The sequence below is a fragment of the Sycon ciliatum genome, chromosome 6 (genome assembly GCF_964019385.1).
Source record: "Sycon ciliatum chromosome 6, ocSycCili1.1, whole genome shotgun sequence".
In the NCBI taxonomy this organism is placed as follows: domain Eukaryota; kingdom Metazoa; phylum Porifera; class Calcarea; order Leucosolenida; family Sycettidae; genus Sycon; species Sycon ciliatum.
The window spans coordinates 5209496-5226416 of NC_088648.1; the positions used below are offsets into that span (position 1 = coordinate 5209496).

At 47.2% G+C, this 16921-nt stretch overlaps 1 protein-coding gene across 1 annotated transcript in view; it reads right to left on the bottom strand.

The window, feature by feature from the left end:
• The window catches only part of LOC135819231 (sushi, von Willebrand factor type A, EGF and pentraxin domain-containing protein 1-like), a 157894-nt gene that overhangs the window by 120061 nt on the left and 20912 nt on the right, over positions 1-16921 (bottom strand). The window contains exons 3-4 of the mRNA XM_065332398.1: positions 11544-11615; positions 5401-5478 (exon numbers count right to left, since the gene is read on the bottom strand). The gene's annotated coding sequence lies outside the window, so the exon portion shown is untranslated. The remainder of the gene's footprint in view (positions 1-5400; positions 5479-11543; positions 11616-16921) is intronic.

The following is a 16921-nucleotide window of genomic DNA, read 5'->3' on the forward strand; positions in this document are numbered from 1 at the left end:
CGAATCGATTCATGAATGGATTCATGAATGGATTCGCGGGCATTATCAAACGCACTCACTAGTGAACCGCACGCAGGGCCGTATGTTGTGGTGAATCCCACTCGCATCGCCATGCTAGCTGAAGTGACATTTTGATTACTTTATTACACAATGTAAGCGATGGAGATGGTGCGAAAACAATCTAAAAGGTAAGGAAAAAATACATGTAAGAAGAAAAAAGCGATGGAAAAAGGTAATTTGAACAAGTTAGCTATGAAAAAAACGTTACTTTTAAGTAACGTCTGGCGCTAGCCAGGGTCCACACCGCTTTAAAAGGGAAGTGTATCGATTTTTCCGCAGGGTTCGGTCCTGGGGCCGCTGCTCTTCAGCATATACACTAGAGACGTACCGACTGTTACCTGCCCGACTATGTCAATCCAGTTATGGCCGGCCAGGGTTCTCTCGTGCCAGTGATCTCCTGGAACGCATGCAGGTGTTCAGGATTGGAGAAGTCCATCGGCAGAAGGTCCTGGTCTTTGTCTGGAGGTGCATAAACGCCAGCGCGAGTCCATCCCTCCAGGAGCTCGTCGTACGCTGCGCGGATCGTAGGACGCGCCTGGATCTCGCCCTGGGGCTCCGTCTACCAGCTACACGAACCCTCGCCGGACGATCTCGCCCTGCCTCCCGAGGTAGTGCCCTTTGGAACGTCCTACCGGATGCAGTCAGAGTACTGTCGTCTCTCAGCAGCTTCAAAGCTGCCGTCGTACCGTATACCCTCCGATCTTCCTGATGTTATGATTAGAAACTTGCCCTGAGACAGCTTCCTGTCTGTGACTGATTTTCACTGTTTACCATTATTATTTGCCATGGCGACCCTCGTAAGTCCATAACTGGCAGGGCACGGTTGGGCCTTTTATCCTTCCGATGTTAGTAGCAAGTACTCTCGTTAGCAGTAACTGTTAGTACTTTGTTTGTTTGTTTTTTTCATTTTATTTTATTTTATTTTATTTTCTCTATTTATTCTCTTTACCAGGCGTGGGCCATCCCCTGGACTAACAAAATGGGTGCCTTATTATAATTTTTTTGTTTCTGTTTTAATGACAGTCCACTGCACGCCTGAAAAAAGTACTTAGTTTATTAGGCGGGTTACAGAACTATCGACTTATCGTTCGCTGGCTTACTTGTAGTTTGATACTGCTTCGCTCTTCATTGAGATATCTACCATTCTCTCTTTTTTCTCCTTATTTTCTCCCCAACCCTCCTTCCCTGTAACATAATAACATATTCGCTGCCTTGTCATTGAGCATTGTGCTCGTTTGGATTTGAGAATTCAAATAAAGTATACAAACAAACAAACAAACAATTTGGTACTTGTTCGGTGCTTGTTAGTTTCTGTCTGGCGTCGGCATGCCTGGCGCTATCCCATACATGTCCCATACCCTACCATCACAGACAGCTGGCCATCTTATTTCAATAGGGATTTCAATGGCAAGATCGTGACGTGACGCAACTTGGAAGAATGTGTATGTATGCGATGTGTATCGGAGATATGCATACAGGGCTATAGTGCGGGTTCAAATCCCATGTTATGTCTGGAAAAAAAGGATAAATGAAAAAAGCTTTTTGCTTAGGACAACATGCATGTTATTCGAACTGATGCAAACGTCGTTACACTGATATTATGTTCATCGACTACAACCTAGTGCTATCCAGATCCACACCGTTTCATTCCCATAGCTATGCAAAAATACCTTAGTTGCGTCTGGCGCTAGCCAGGGTCCACAAGGCTTTAATTCGATAGGGCTGTTGAAAAACCACAAGTTCTCAAGAGTGAAAGGCCTTCTCGCTTGTGACACTGTGTTCGTTTCAATGCAGTTGTATCCCGACTCCGCCGTACCGCTGATGTTTACGACGTGGTACACAAGAGGGCTCACAACATTTGCAAATGTTGTGAACCCTTCTGATTCTCTAAAAGTCAGGAACGAACGACCACATGGCACGAGGACAACTATTCACTCTTGACAGTATATTTCACTTCAATCGACTAATGATAATGAATAACTAACACTAAAACCACCAGGTAGTTATAGCGTGAAAATGACAGCGTATATGAGAAAAGCATACACATACAACATAGAACTACAGCGCACACAACAAACCGCACATAGCGCCTGTAGCGTATGCCACGTCGTAAACATCAGCGGTACGGCGGAGTCGGGATGCAACTGCATTGAAACGAACACAATGTCACAAGCGAGAAGGCCTTTCTCTCTTGAGAACTTGTGGTTTCACAACAAGGGCCTTTCACGTGATGCACCATGGTTTTGATAAGTATACCGTATGTAACCCATACCGTAGTATGAGTATTTAGCGCGTCCCGTAGCATAGATCTACTTGGTGCGACTTATTAAAATGTGCGCTTCACTTCACAACTCAAGCATTTGTACATACCAGAACTAAAAAAATCAACCAAGAGACGGTAGGTATATAACTACTGCATCATCTCTTGGGCTTACCTTCTAGTTTTCATCGCTGATGGTGTCTCTGGGCGCATTTGCAACTGGGTCACCGTGAAAAACGCCGACAGTTTTTTTGTCCCCCAAGCCACCCTGCGCTTTCTTGATTTTTCAATCGGTAGGCCCGGTTTTGACGATCGTCTTCGCCTCTTCCTCGTGCAGTGAAACTGCCAGATTGGTAGCTGTAGGGGATTTCAATGGTAGCTGTAGGGGATTTCAATGGTAGCTGTAGGGGATTTCACCCAAAGTTCCCACGATACCTTCAAATGAGGCGAACAGGTGAACCACCACGATCCAGTGACGGTCAGTGTCAAACAGCCAGATCGTGAGCGCTTATCCCTGTTGTACGAATCCATGGGCCACTACTGGCATTAGTGCACTGTCACTGGCGACGAGACGGAGCTTTCGCATAGGCTTGATGTAACGATGATGCCTTGCGGCTCCGAGAACTCCGCACCACCCACGCACCGTATGCGCAGAAAATTCAATCTTTGTTCGTTTCAGTTCTCCAACCAGTTTTTCGCATGAGAGGCGACTCCAGGGTTGGTTTTTATTTCGATCAGCTTCACGGCAATCTCTTCCGTGATCTTGATTAGTCCAGCACCACATCGCATACAACTGCGAGAGACATCAGTAAACTGGACTACGCGATGCTTGTGCTGCTGCACGAGTTTCTGGGTGATGCGTTTGTTGAAATTCTGCCCAGGAATCAGCAACTGAAGCGATTTCAACACGCCAAGAGGGAACCGAGAACGACCGCCCGGGAGTTTCTCGTATTCCGTAACAATTCTTCATCCCATTGGGGTCTTGATATAATGCACTAGGCCTTCTCAGTGTTGCGCGTGAAGCAACACGAGTCCTGTGATGACAAAATTCAATTCTGAGAACGCGAAATGCTTGAGTCGCCTAGAAGTTTGTGGCACTGCCCCCTTTAGAGTTCGAGTCATTCCTTCCTCAATAAGGACGTTTAGCAACACGAAAGTTTGAAAGAAAATTGGAGTCCCGAAATGAGTACAGAAAAAAGCTCGAGACTTCGAAAACTTGGACTCGAAGTTGCAGTGATTTGCGAAAGTAACTTTCTCTTCTCTCGGTATGAATTTGACTACAGTGAGTAGTAATTTTACAGCCCCCTGCTTGAGACTGAGCTGCATACGGTACGGTACTATAAGATTCAAATAACTTAGAGAAAAAGTCATTTCGCATTGCTTAACCTCACAAGTTTTCTTTTCGAAATGGATTTTCGAGAAATATCACCACCACCAATGGTTCGAATTTTCGCATCGCTAAACGTCCTTAATATCACACATTGACAAATGAAAGACACTGTTATGTAGCTGAGAAGTTTATTCCATCCTGAGATTATTTAAATTTGTTTGGTAGGCTTTGGAAACGAAGTGCACATATTAATAAGTCGGACCAAGTAGACAGAGCATCTGGAGCACCTTGGAGTAAGAAAATCCCCCAGCTTTGGCTGCTAGATGTTTGCCCGGTGAGTGCCAATATCCTACCTTCGGCCGAGTAGTGATGGAGCAGAGTAAAAGAAAAGGAAGAAGAATATTAGTATTATTGGCTCAATACCCGAGTTTCAAGAAGAAAATTGCTCTATTTAGTTGCTATTCACTCTTTAGATGATGGGTATGACTGGCCCGAAACGTGAATAATTTTTCGACATCATTTAATAAAAGAATTTTCATCGAAAGAGTGAATAGCAACTAAATAAAGCGGTTGTCAGTTGACAAACCCCCTTTTATTTACAATGCAGTTTGCGTGATGTCCACCACTTTTTTATTGAATTGTGCGTCGAATAATAATTAGCGGAATGGTTTAGATTGCAGTATTGTAATGGTTGCGGTTTCATTTGTAAAGACCTTAGACGGCGACGTTACAGTGTTGAACTTCTGCGCAATTTTAATACAAAACAGATCGTGTACAAAATCATACGAAAATACATTCCGTCCGAAAAATGTCCAGCTATAACGAGAGAGCTTGGAAGCTCAGGGCCCTACGCTATGCTTTTTTGCCTTGATAACCTAGGCAAAAACAAATATTGGGATGTTAATTTTTTTTCATTTCTCCCATTTTTTTAGACATAACCTGGGATTCGAATCCGCACTATCGCCCTGCATGCATGACCCGATACACTTCGCATACATACTAATTCTTCCAAGTTGCTTCACGTTATGATCTTGCATTTGAAAGCCCTCCTAGTATTTGAATATTGTGGCCAGCTGTTAGTGGCCAGCCGTCTTTGATGGTACAGTACGGTACGGGAAAGATACGGTCGAGGGTAATACGACACTGTCTACCACCTTGATGACCTAGGCAAAAAAAGCATAGGGATGTTTTCAATTCTCCAATCCATAACCTGGGATTCGAACCCGCGCTATCGCCCTACATGCATTCCCCAATACACTTCGCATTCATATTCATTCTTCCAAGTTGCTTCACGTTATGATCTTGCATTTGAAAGCCCTATTTGAATATTATGGCCAGCTGTTTGGGGTCAGCTGTGTTTGATTGTACGGTACGGTACGGGACAGATACGGGATAGCGCCGGGCGTGACACAAACACACAAACAAACAAACAAATACCAAATTAAAGCTGTGTGGACCCTGGCTAGCGCCAGACGTTACTGAAGTAACGTCTTCTGCATAGCTACGGGAATAATGTTCGGTGTGCGGTGACTGCGGTTTGTAGGGATAGGGCCGTCATCACATGACGCACCATGACGCACCATGACGAACCAAGGCTAGCCCTAACCCATACATATCCCATACCGTGGCGGCAAAGACTGCTGGCCACGTGTTGAAATAGTTTTTTCACCTGCAGGATCACAAAGTGAAAGAACTTTGTATAATGTGTACGTATTCTAAGTTGTCGAGGGAATGTCTAATGTATACTTACATAGAAATGAATTTTGATAACTTTCCAAATACATTGGCAGGTAGGCCGGCACTTGTAAGCTTATTATCGTTCAAGTTACTGTATAAACAGAGGAACAAAGTGGATGGGTATTATTTTAGGTCCAAGAACACGGGTCAGTTGTATTTGGCGCATGACAGTAAACCAGAAATTATTACCGGAAGCAACATTTCGAAGCACAGTGCGTATCGGTTATAACGTGGTCGTGTAAAAGAATATACTGCCTGCAAGAATGAGCTTTCATGTTTTCATAATCATAACATGGGTTTCAAGTGCATATTTACTCTTACAAGCAATCTTATCGTACAGTAGAATATATCGGTCCTAAGAATGGACTTTGTGTAGCGAAACATACCAGATCAGTACAAAGTATATCGCCTGTGCCTGTGGTGATAACATCCGTCCAATGCAGTTCCGATCTGACTCGCGTTGGGTCGTACTGCTGCAGGTTCAACTGTTGTGGTAACTCATGTTGCATAGCGCATGTTAAGCCTATGGGACTATGACCAACCGCATACCCTGTAGCACTACATTGCATGTACGATGATCTTCCTGCCTCTCGCACATGCACATGATATGTGACACTTGATTTATCCTGTGTAACAAATATCAGTCATAAGGCACGGTCCGTGACAGGGTGACTTTTGGACCTAGTTTTTCATGAACACCAAAAATGTAGCTTCGAAAGGTGTGCCATTTCGAAAATAGCTCCAGTAAATGATAAAACAGTTCCTCTGTCACGCTCCTGAACTATCCCTAAATACCATCAGGTGCCATCAGGCCTTATCTTGCTAAAATTCAACTCAAGTCGTGTTAGCGATTCTGCGAGCTATCATGGGAAGCGCAGTGTTCGAAAAGCTAAAAATTTCGAAGTACAAATCGGGAGTAGTCGGGGCACGACGCCGTCTCCTGTTCACACTCAAAATACAACTGTTTTGTACGCTTGCGTCCTCATCTACGCCCGTCTACGGTTTGAAAAGTTGGATTGATCCAACTCTTCCCGTCGCTTCCCGATCCGAACGGCAGTATGGTTGCGTTCCCGTTCCTGCTGCTCACATTGGACGCCGTCAGACTGTCCCGTCACTTCCCGACGATCCTTACGTCGGGTCCCTTCACGCCCCGTCGAATGTGAACTAGGCTTCACCAACAGACGACAATGTGTGCAAGTGGAGAGCAGCAAATCAGCCTAGCTGAACATTCCAGCGGGGGTCCTCCAAGGCTCTGTCTTGGGGCCGCTTTTGTTCACGGCCTATACAGTCGATCTGCCAAATGCCTGCATAAATGCCAACGCTGAGTGCAGCCAGTTTGCCGACGACACTGCCAGCATTGCCGTTCACAAGAAGTTTCTAGCCGCAGAAGAGCACCTCCAGTCAGCTGTGACAACCTCCGCACAGTGGCTGAAGGATTGGCATCTCCTGGTCAACGAAAGTAAGACCACTGTCATCCACTTTCACCACACCAACCAGCCACCTCCCAGACCACCATCAATCACACTCAACGATACCAACCTCACTGTGCAGGGGCGTAGGAAGCAGATTTCCAATGGTCCGGCGGATTTGTTGCTCAGACAGGTCGACATTCTTTTAATTTTTAACTCTTCCCAGTATGAAAACTACTTTGAAGTACAGTATTCACTTCGCCTTGTGAGTCAGGCATGGGGAAGTTGACATACAGGGATTGTGAACCCTCCTTTTGGCACCGGGAATACAGCTCGCTCGACTGATCTCTACTGAGTAAAGAGGGCGATTTTACTTGTAAAAGGATTGATATGAACAAATACGGTGGTATCATGGAAGACTTGAGGTTATACTAGTACTCCTGAAGTGCATGCAGAAGCAAGTATTTGAATTGACAAAACTCCACTTAAAACTGTCCGATATGGGAGAGCTGATGCTCACTTCCACGTACAAATTGCCATGCGGTACTCTTCAGGCACTAGCTGTCCAGCAGTTTTTTGTGGACGTTCAGGAACATCAAGTGATCGAGCCTTTCCTAGCGGGTTGTAGAACTTGACCCTCCCCATGGTTGAAAACGAGCTGGCTGCTTTTTCTCTTCTTTTTCTTTTGCGAAACATTGGTCTTGCAGTCGCCGGACCTGCCGGACCTTTTTCTACGCCCCTGCTGTGGCCTCAAGGCATCGCCCTCTTGGCCCCCTCATACAGCAGAATCTATGCTGGAATTCGCATGTTGACTACATCATCACTAAAGCGTCCAGGAAGATGTTCCTTCTACTGCGACTACGCAATTCCTTAAACATTTCTGCTCTCTCCTCCATCTATCTAACTTACATCCGCCTTATTCTTGAGTATGCTTGCACTGTCCTCTCACCCTTCCCCACAACCCTGAACGACCGGCTTGAGTGCATCCAACGGCGCGCCGCTCGCCTCTGTTTGCAACTCCCCTCTTTGAACCCAGAACCCACTCTGTGCTGCTGCAACGGCTTAAATGGCCATCACTCAGCAGCCGCCGGTCCCTCTTCCATATTCTTCTTGCACATAGCCTGCATCATAGATACGCACCACCACATCTTCTTTCAATTCGCCTACCCCGAATAGAACCCATTCGCTCGCTCAGGTTCCCCCGAACCTTTGAGCTACCCACAACACGCACAAACCGGCTAAGAGACTCCCCCCCCCCCCTATGCTTCTCTTGATCTCTTTAATAGCATCCCACTGTTGTGCAACGCACGCGCAACAATTATTCACCACTACTATTCTGCACATGCACACGGCACTCACAACGGCGGACTCTGACAGTAGTGTAAATAGAAGGACTGATACAGTAAAACCTGCAACTAAAGACCACCGTGCAGACTAGCGACCAGCCTGGCACTACCGACCACTTTGCCAGGCACGGAAGGTCCCACATTCAAAAATGCACTGTAACTAGCGACTACCTGCTGAATGCGACCAGTGGCCGCCTCTTCTTGTCCCAAAGACAATTTTTGACCCGTAACTAGCGACCGCGATGTAGGAAATCAAAATGTTGCTTGAAGCTCCTTCTTGAAATTTTGCTGATTTTCCATGTTGGTCCTGAAAGGAATCTTTCGATACAACAGCTGAACAAATGAACGCAGGTCATTTTGACTGTGGAGTCGGTGTGAACTGCACTACACCTGTAACAATTTCAAGCGCTGTCAAGAATATACATGATCGGATCGATGTTACTACTCGGAGGAGAAACGAAGACTGAGCGGCTCTGTAACCCCAGTCATACAGACGAATCGACGATGGCATCAAGGAGTTCAGAAACAAAGCAGCACCTCAAGGTCCTGATACTGATGGATCGCGTTCAAGGAATCAAGAAGTCACAACAATGACAGTCGGTATGACTGATCGCATGAACAAATAATTTGAAGCCCAGCGCAAAACGAAACTTCCACAAGGAACGTTCGACTCCGGGCTTCAGAAGTAGCAGCTGAATTTGATGTCTGCAAAAAATAATCTTCTCTCTGTCTCTCTGCCTCTCTCCATCTATCCGTCTATCTCTCCAAGTGTTGCTTGACCTGAAATAAGAATGGCATTGTGCAAGTCCGGGGGAATTGTATTAGCTGAATTTTGACATACATATCATTATAATGGGACCCATATATGGGCGCGCGGTGCAAACCTCTAACTAAAGACCACCTACTATAATATAAATTAAAATTAAAGACCGCTTTTGCTGGCAACAAGGGGTGGTCGGTAGTCACAGGTTTTACTGCACTTGGAAATGAATTAGTTAGGTAAGGATAGAGAAAACAACAACTCAATCTTGGGAGAGCTAATCAACAAGGAGAAATAAAACCGGAACTCCACGGAACCGGCGGGGGCGGGGCAAGGCGACGTGGAGAAGCCCGGCTGATGTGTGCGAGTACGCACGCGTCGAGGCCAATGGGGCTTCGGCCAGCAAGCTTGGGGACGCTAACTTGTGCAGCAAGCGCAGCATGCAAATAAGGCAGAAGGCAGAAGCAATGCGCATGCTCGCAATAATGACGCGTAGCTGATAGGGCATGACGTCAACACAACTGATGAAAATGTCTAGGCAAAAATGTGTTTGAAAAGCAACCGTGAGCTACGATGCAGGAAACGATCTCTGCGATCTGGCAGCCGATGAAACAATTTGAAGCTAGACAAATTGACAGTCAGCGAGGCAGAGAAAAAGGAAACATGATATAAGCAAGAGAATAACGGAACAGAGCAGGCGCGGAGAATGCAGAGTATGGATAGAAGAACAGAACGGTAAGCAAAGTCTCAAACGAAGAACACGACGTACAAATTCAAATCTATAATTCGAAGCAATAAATAGTCGTGAAGTATGGTATCAAATACTTGTGGAGAAAGAGGCTAACTATTCTACTTCACCACTCAGCCTCCGGCAAATCAACCCCAGAAGGAGATTTCAAAGCAAAAATCCTGCCACTTGTCATCTCGTCCATATGTACTTGCTCACATTGCTCAGCACATCTATAGCTCCATTGTGCCCAGCCTATGTGATAAACTCCCTATTGCCATCGCTACTACTTCAGCAAGCAGCTAAACTTTGATCTCTCTGTATTCGATCCCCGTGCCTGTAATTTTTTTCTCTTATTTCTCTTATTGGCCACAGGCCATCGTGAAAATAAAAGATTTCAAACACAAACGCGGAAATATAGCTGTGTGGACCCTGGCTAGCACAAGACGCTACTGAAGTAGCGTCTTTTGCCCAGCTACGGGAATAATTATGTTTTAGCGCACTCTGGCTCATATATGCATCCAATTAGAAAGCACCTTCGAGAAACAATCATGAAGAGATGCGGAGATTGAGATAGGATGTAACAATAGTAAAAACACGGGTACCATGGCAGTATGAAGATGGAGAGAACTGATAATGCTATAAGGTAAAGGTTGAGTCAAGGGTATCAGAGAGGGTTAGAGGGGGAGGGGGAGGGGGGGGCTGGAGAGTGGTCAGTATATTCAGCTGGTGCGCTGACCGGGATCGAGAGATCACAACTGGTCTGTGGCGGACTCCCACTTGCTACACCTCAAGTGGGCGTTGAAGGTTTGCCTATCTCTGCTAGAAGGGGCAGACAGCAGAAGAGTAGGCGGGAGGTGATTCCATTTTGCTGTGATCTTTCGGGAAGACAAACTAATTCCTCAAAACAGGAAAGCAATAAGTAAAATGGATATCAGTAAAACAAATGTTGCTGTGAAATCACGTGCCAAATCCCGTTGATCATGGCTGACGAGAAATCCGAGTTACCTTGGTAAAGTGCGCCTGTTACTTACCTTTCATGCATGCCCGTTGGTCTACAAGCAATCATACTCGTGTTGTTACAAAGCTCAAGAACATGCTGACTGGGGGGGGGGGGGGGGGGGGTGTAGGCCTGCAAACCAGAACTTTCCCTGACCATAATATTATAGCTCTTGGACCATACCGTAACAGTGAAATTATGTTCTTTATGAAGTATGCTGTGTACGTGATGTGATAAGGCGCGCATGCTTGTGGCTGGTTTTGCATGCTTGCTGTTCTGGACTAGGTCCGAGAATGTGAGCTCTCTTTTCCTTGTCTTTCTGTTCCTTGATTATTACAATAACTGTACGAACCTGAGTAATGCTGTGTGTGGGCCCTTAGGACAAGACATAACAAAGTAAGAAATCTGCCATGTAGTTCATGCGACAAGCGTATGTAGCCATCACTGTTTGCGCACCAGTCAACCCAAAACCACCGTGCGAGCAGCTCTTGTCAAGCATCAACATGAAAACAAGGGATTTTTACTGTTGGACCATTTTCGGGATTGCAGGGGGTAAGTGTAAAATATGTACAACTCTCAATGGCCTATTGCCATTGCAACACTCCTAGGGCAGTTTGTGGGGGTCCTGAACAGACCACGCAGGACCTCAGCCATCATAGTCTGGTGGATGGCCTGATCTAGTCACCTCCCACCGCTTTAGGAGCTGCATCTGCGCCTTGATTCACATTCCAGCAGCCTCCAGCCGAGTCTCACGTGACCGTGAATCTTGTTTTGTTTTTTTTAAATTACGACTATTATCTCCACGCCGCCTAACAAAGTTTTGATGTTCGCCAAAAAAGTGCGGCATGGTGATTTTTGTAACCCCAGACACAAGTATTACATTAATCTGAGGGGTCGGTCAAAACGGTACTTACAGATTGAAAAGGCCAACAAGGGAGTCAAATACATGGGGAACCAGGCTTTCAAGTAGATTGTTATCCAAACTCCTGCAGAAACATATAAGTTTCCGTGCATGGCACGGTAAGTGGAGTTAGCAACACACCAACATCCTTGCCATAAAACAACAGTTGTACATGCATAACATGCATGCACTCCGAATTCCCGCGCTTCCGCACGGGACTGTGCGGAGCATGCGCATTACTCCAGCTCTCCATGCTGTTGTTTCTTGCTCTTTGCTTTGCTGCGCTGAACGTCAAATTGTTTGACAATGGTGGCTAGTTTCTGATCAATATCCGATTAACCAAGTCTCTGTCAGTGAGCCATGTCAAGCCAAAATGCGCTCTGCTGAGCTGCGAAACGAACAGGCATCCCGTAATTTAGACACAACGGGAACAAAACCTACTCTGCTGACTCGCCTGCTCGAGTCATTGGCTCCAGACTACTGTACAAGGGACTTGGCCGCTCCGGCAGCGGAGCAGAACCTAGCCGAGGCAACTGCAGCTGCATCCCTGGGAGACTTAAGTCGGGAGGAGGTTCGCGCTGCCCTTGGAACTCGGGCTGCAGCTCCAGTCGTGCTGACAACCCACATACCTACATATTTCCCCAGCATCCATGACCGGTAAGTGTATGTGAGTGAGTGAGTACACTACTCTCAAGACACTTGGCAATAACAGGCACATTCACAATCTCACCGAGGGGTAGCTTGATGCTACGTTTCAGTACGCCATCTTCCACGACGAGTTGGCTCCTGATCTTCTTGAAGGCGGCAGGACACATAAGCTGACCGTCAGCTACACACAGGTTGGCTTCCGCAATAGTGCTGTCAGCTGATTGTTGGTGAGTAATATCGGCTAAACTGATAACACTGTCTCAGAGGGGAACAGCAGCAGACACAACATCATTGGTTTTAGCAAGGGACTAGAAAACGGTAAGAAATGTCGCTGGAACACGCGACAAAACATCAGCCTTATTCTGCTTCGATGGAATCCACTGGACAGACAGTGACATAGTTGGCAGGAAATCAAGAACGATCTCCAAGCGACTTTGAACAAGCGCTGCATACAAGCCGCCCGTCTTGACTCGATGTGTATTTCCTATCACAGCTGTCAGCCACCCATACACTGATTTGGAATCTGTAACAATGTTCACTTTCTGTGCTTTCCACCGTTGGGCAAGATTCAGACCCTTCACAACGGCTTCTAATTCAGCTATATTGATGTGCTTTTTCTCACCTGGTTGTCGCAGCCAACATGCATCTTCAACAGCAGTGCCATTTACCTCGAGAACGACACCAAGAGCTACATCAGAAGCATCACAATACAGAGTCCATTCCGAGTCAGGCGATGTTGGAACATTCCAACGACCAGTGGTGGGGTCTTGGGCAGCAAGGCGATCTGTAAGCTCAGCACAACACAACAGCAGAAGGCACGTCAGAGTCCCACCCAGCACCATTAGAGGAAGCCAAACGCTTCAAGAACGAACATGCCGGATGAAGCCAAGATAGGACTGGGTAGTGGCTTGTGAGACGACCACACCAAGAAAATATCTCTCGCCTAGTCAGCTTCTCAGGACACTGCAGGCTAGACTGGTTGCGCCGCTTCCAGTAGAGTTGGCCGTCGTCACCTCGGAACACCTGCAGACCAAGCACTCGAGCATACTCCATGTTCTCCGCTTCTTTGGTAGGCAGACCATAACTGAGCAGGACATCGGAGACGGCATCGGTGTCAGATGACGGAACACGAAGGTCATCAACGTAGTTGTCGACTTCTGGGTAGTCACGGGTCGTCTACTTCACTACGATATCCATGAACTTTGGCGCGACAGCTAACCAAAGCCCATCCTGGTCATCACGTACTTCTTCTCCTTCCAGAGGACTACTTGATATCGCAACAGCTCCGGTGCTACTTTCACTTGCAAGTACGCTTTGCGGATGTCTAGCAGCAAGTACTCAGCATCGCTTGCTCTCCACTTCTGCAATGTGTCCTGACATACTGGTGCATCATTTCCAGGATGCGATACTATCAACTTGTTGAGCTGTCGGTAATCAAGCACTGGTCGAATAGGAGAAGATTCCGTATGCTCTTGTTCCACAGCCATAATCGGCAGTACAGCTGCAGGCGCTTAATGAATCTCACTGCTATGTTCCACAAGCCAGCCGTTTGCTATACAGGACTCCACTTCATCGTTAAACTTCACCTCCTGCTCAGGTGTCAAATTACTACGGTTGTACTGACCAAGCCCACTTCCAACAGGCTGTGTCGGCGGCTGACCATTCTTCCAGTTCCACCTCAGTTCCCATGACGAGCCGTTCCAAGCCACTGTACCGTCATCAGCGCCAAATGTCACACCGTCGGCCGTGTACTCAGTGGTGACGTGTTTTGATCGATGGACACTAGTGGTAGCAGACTGACTGACCGAAGCGACGGTAGCGGGTGCAGCAGTTGGCGTCGCACCAAACTCGACGGCGGATAGGGTACTGTCATCGTACCACAGCTGAAGACCACCCGACGCTGCCACGAGATCGGAGCCTAACAACACATCAGCAGCAACAACGTCCAGGTCAGGCACAACAACAGCTGTAACATCAATTGTAGGGAGACTAACAGGACCATCATCTCGCTTCAGATCCAGACAAATCTCACCAAGCACGTGAATCGGGGTGCCATCTAATGCAACAAGGTCACACTGAGCATTCCTATTGATCTGTGCAGCTGCATCACATGAATGAACTGCAGATAATGTTACTAAGGTACGTGTTGAACCGGTGTCAATAGCCCCTTTCACCCGTTGCCATCTTTCATCAGCGCAGATGTCGACGAAGACAAATGGCATTGCACTAGGACTAGAATCAACCGTGGTAGTGTATGGACACTTGTGCGTGGAGCTCGACTCCGAATTCACCGCAGCAACCTTTCCCTTTGCGCTTCGGCTTCTTTGAAATTCTCGCTACTTTCTTTGATTTAGTCAACAGTCGTGCCACGCGGGGTCAGGCTTCACGTCTGCTTCGTGTCCCGTTTTTGCCGGGTCCTTCCGGTCGATCCACTGTTCAGTTCATTGGTAGTGTGTACTGGAACTGCCTGCCGCCTGATGTCCGCTCCATCACAATTCCTTCTGCATTTAAGAAAGCAATTACAAACGATATCTTAAACTCTCTTACCCTCTCCTAAGATCTCAAAGACGCATAACTGTCAACATTCCCTCAACCCTGGAACCTTTCCATCCGTTGCATTATTTTCATGAAAAATTCATCAAATTCCAATTCGTTACTTGTAGTACTCCCTCATTGATTTGTTTCCGTCTTCTCTTTGTGCCTTGTTCATGATTGTATTTTCCTCTTCCTCCTTTTCTTATATCACCACCTTCATCATTTTGCGAGAACTGTGGCAATACGCCCAGTGAGAAGGCAGATTTTGCCTGTGCTTCTGGTGAAGTAAAATAAAGTCGCTGAGATGACTTCCGACATCTTGAACCGAGCTATTGAGACACATGACCCACTCGAAGTTGGCAGAGGAACCCTAATACTGCTGCAGAAGCCCGGTAAACCACTAGGGCCGCTTACTAGTACGCGCCCTATCGTACTGCTCTCGGCGTTGAGAAAGACGCTGTCCCTGATTGTGCTGAAGAGGATACAGCCAGCGGTTGATCAGTACCTGGCTACATCCCAAAGTGCTTTTCGTCGTGGCCGCAGCACAAGTGATGTGGTGTGGTGCCATAGATGGCTATGTAGTATGACGCAGCGATTCAATACGTCCATCCACATATTGGGAATTGACATGAGTAAAGCATTCGACACTGTCCGCCGCGATGTCCTGATGAGGATCCTTGAATCCTTCCTCCAAGAAAGTGAGCTCCGAATGATCCGTATACTGTTGACTGAAACCTGGCTTGAACCTCGTGTGAAAGGTGCATCGAAAAGCTCCTTCAAGACAAATATCGGAGTCCCTCAAGGGGACAGTCTCTCTCCAGTGCTTTTCACCATTTACCTGGAGGCTGCTCTCCGGGACCTACGACAGGAGCTGCCATCTCGCCCTGCTGTGGACAATGACCTGCCGCTGGATATCGCATACGCGGACGATGTTGATTTTGTGAGCCGGGATGAGACGTTTCTCAGTGAAGTTGAACAACAAGCTCCAGCAGTTCTTGCGAGATGGAACCTGAACGTTAATCCCTCCAAGACAGAGCATACCACCGTCGCCCGATTTCCCGATAGGAACCAAGAAACGTGGCGTACTGTCCGCAAACTAGGCTCCCTCCTGGGTGACGCCGAAGATGCTGCTCGGAGGCGTCAACTGGCCGCCGCCGCCTTCAACTCACTCCTCAAGATCTGGACCCGGAGGCGCCAGATCAGTGAAGGTCTTCGGCTGAGGCTCTACAACGCCTACATCATCCCAGTCCTTACCTACAACTGCGGCACTTGGGGCCTACCGATGTCGGAGCTCGCGCGAATGGATTCGTTCCACAGGACCCAGCTAAGGAGCATCATCGACATGCGGTACCCTAAACGAATTAGCAATGACACTCTGTATAAGCGCTGCGGAGCTGTCCCCATCAGCGACATGATCACAAGGCAGCGCTACAGTCTCGCTGGCCATATCTTTCGTTTGGCCCCAACTGCTCCTCCACAGTTGGCAGTGGATATGTATCTTCGCCTGGCCAACGACGAGGGCACTGAACGCTTCAGGGGTCGACCTCGGATGACTTTGGTAACGGTCTTACAGACGGAACTGTTATCATGGCATGGACTTACCCTCCACCAGCCGCTAGATGTTGACGCAGTCCGCACAATGGCAGCGGACCGACAGGCATGGCGTGGAGCCCGCCCCACCTAACAGGACTGACCAGACATGTTGTATGCATATTTTTATTTTATACTTTGGATGAAGTTTTCCATTAGTCATATTTGTGTTGTTGCTAACGGCTTTTGTTGACGTCACTTCTGTCATTTCATTGTATCGTATTACTCTTCAGACATCAATCCTGAATGGCATAAGCGAAAGTGGCACCCCCGCCACCTACGCGGACATGCTTTTAATAATAATAATAATAATAATAAAAAATAAAGCTAAACAAACAAACTCAGGGCAGTTCTCTCTTATGTGACCCGGCTCATCACAACTTGATGAAACACTTTAACGTTCCCTTCCTCAGTTTTGGTCAATTTCTCTTGACATGCCCAACCTCCTCACAATTGTAGCACAGGACAGACTTGCCTGAGGACCGGCCCGATGACCGGCCCGATGCCATGCCCGTAGCTGCAGCGACATTCCTGGGCTTACTTGCTCCGGAGTCTCGTTCCGCTAGACGCAATATACGTACACGCTCGATGCAGTTGCTTCGCGAAGCTGTTTGGCCG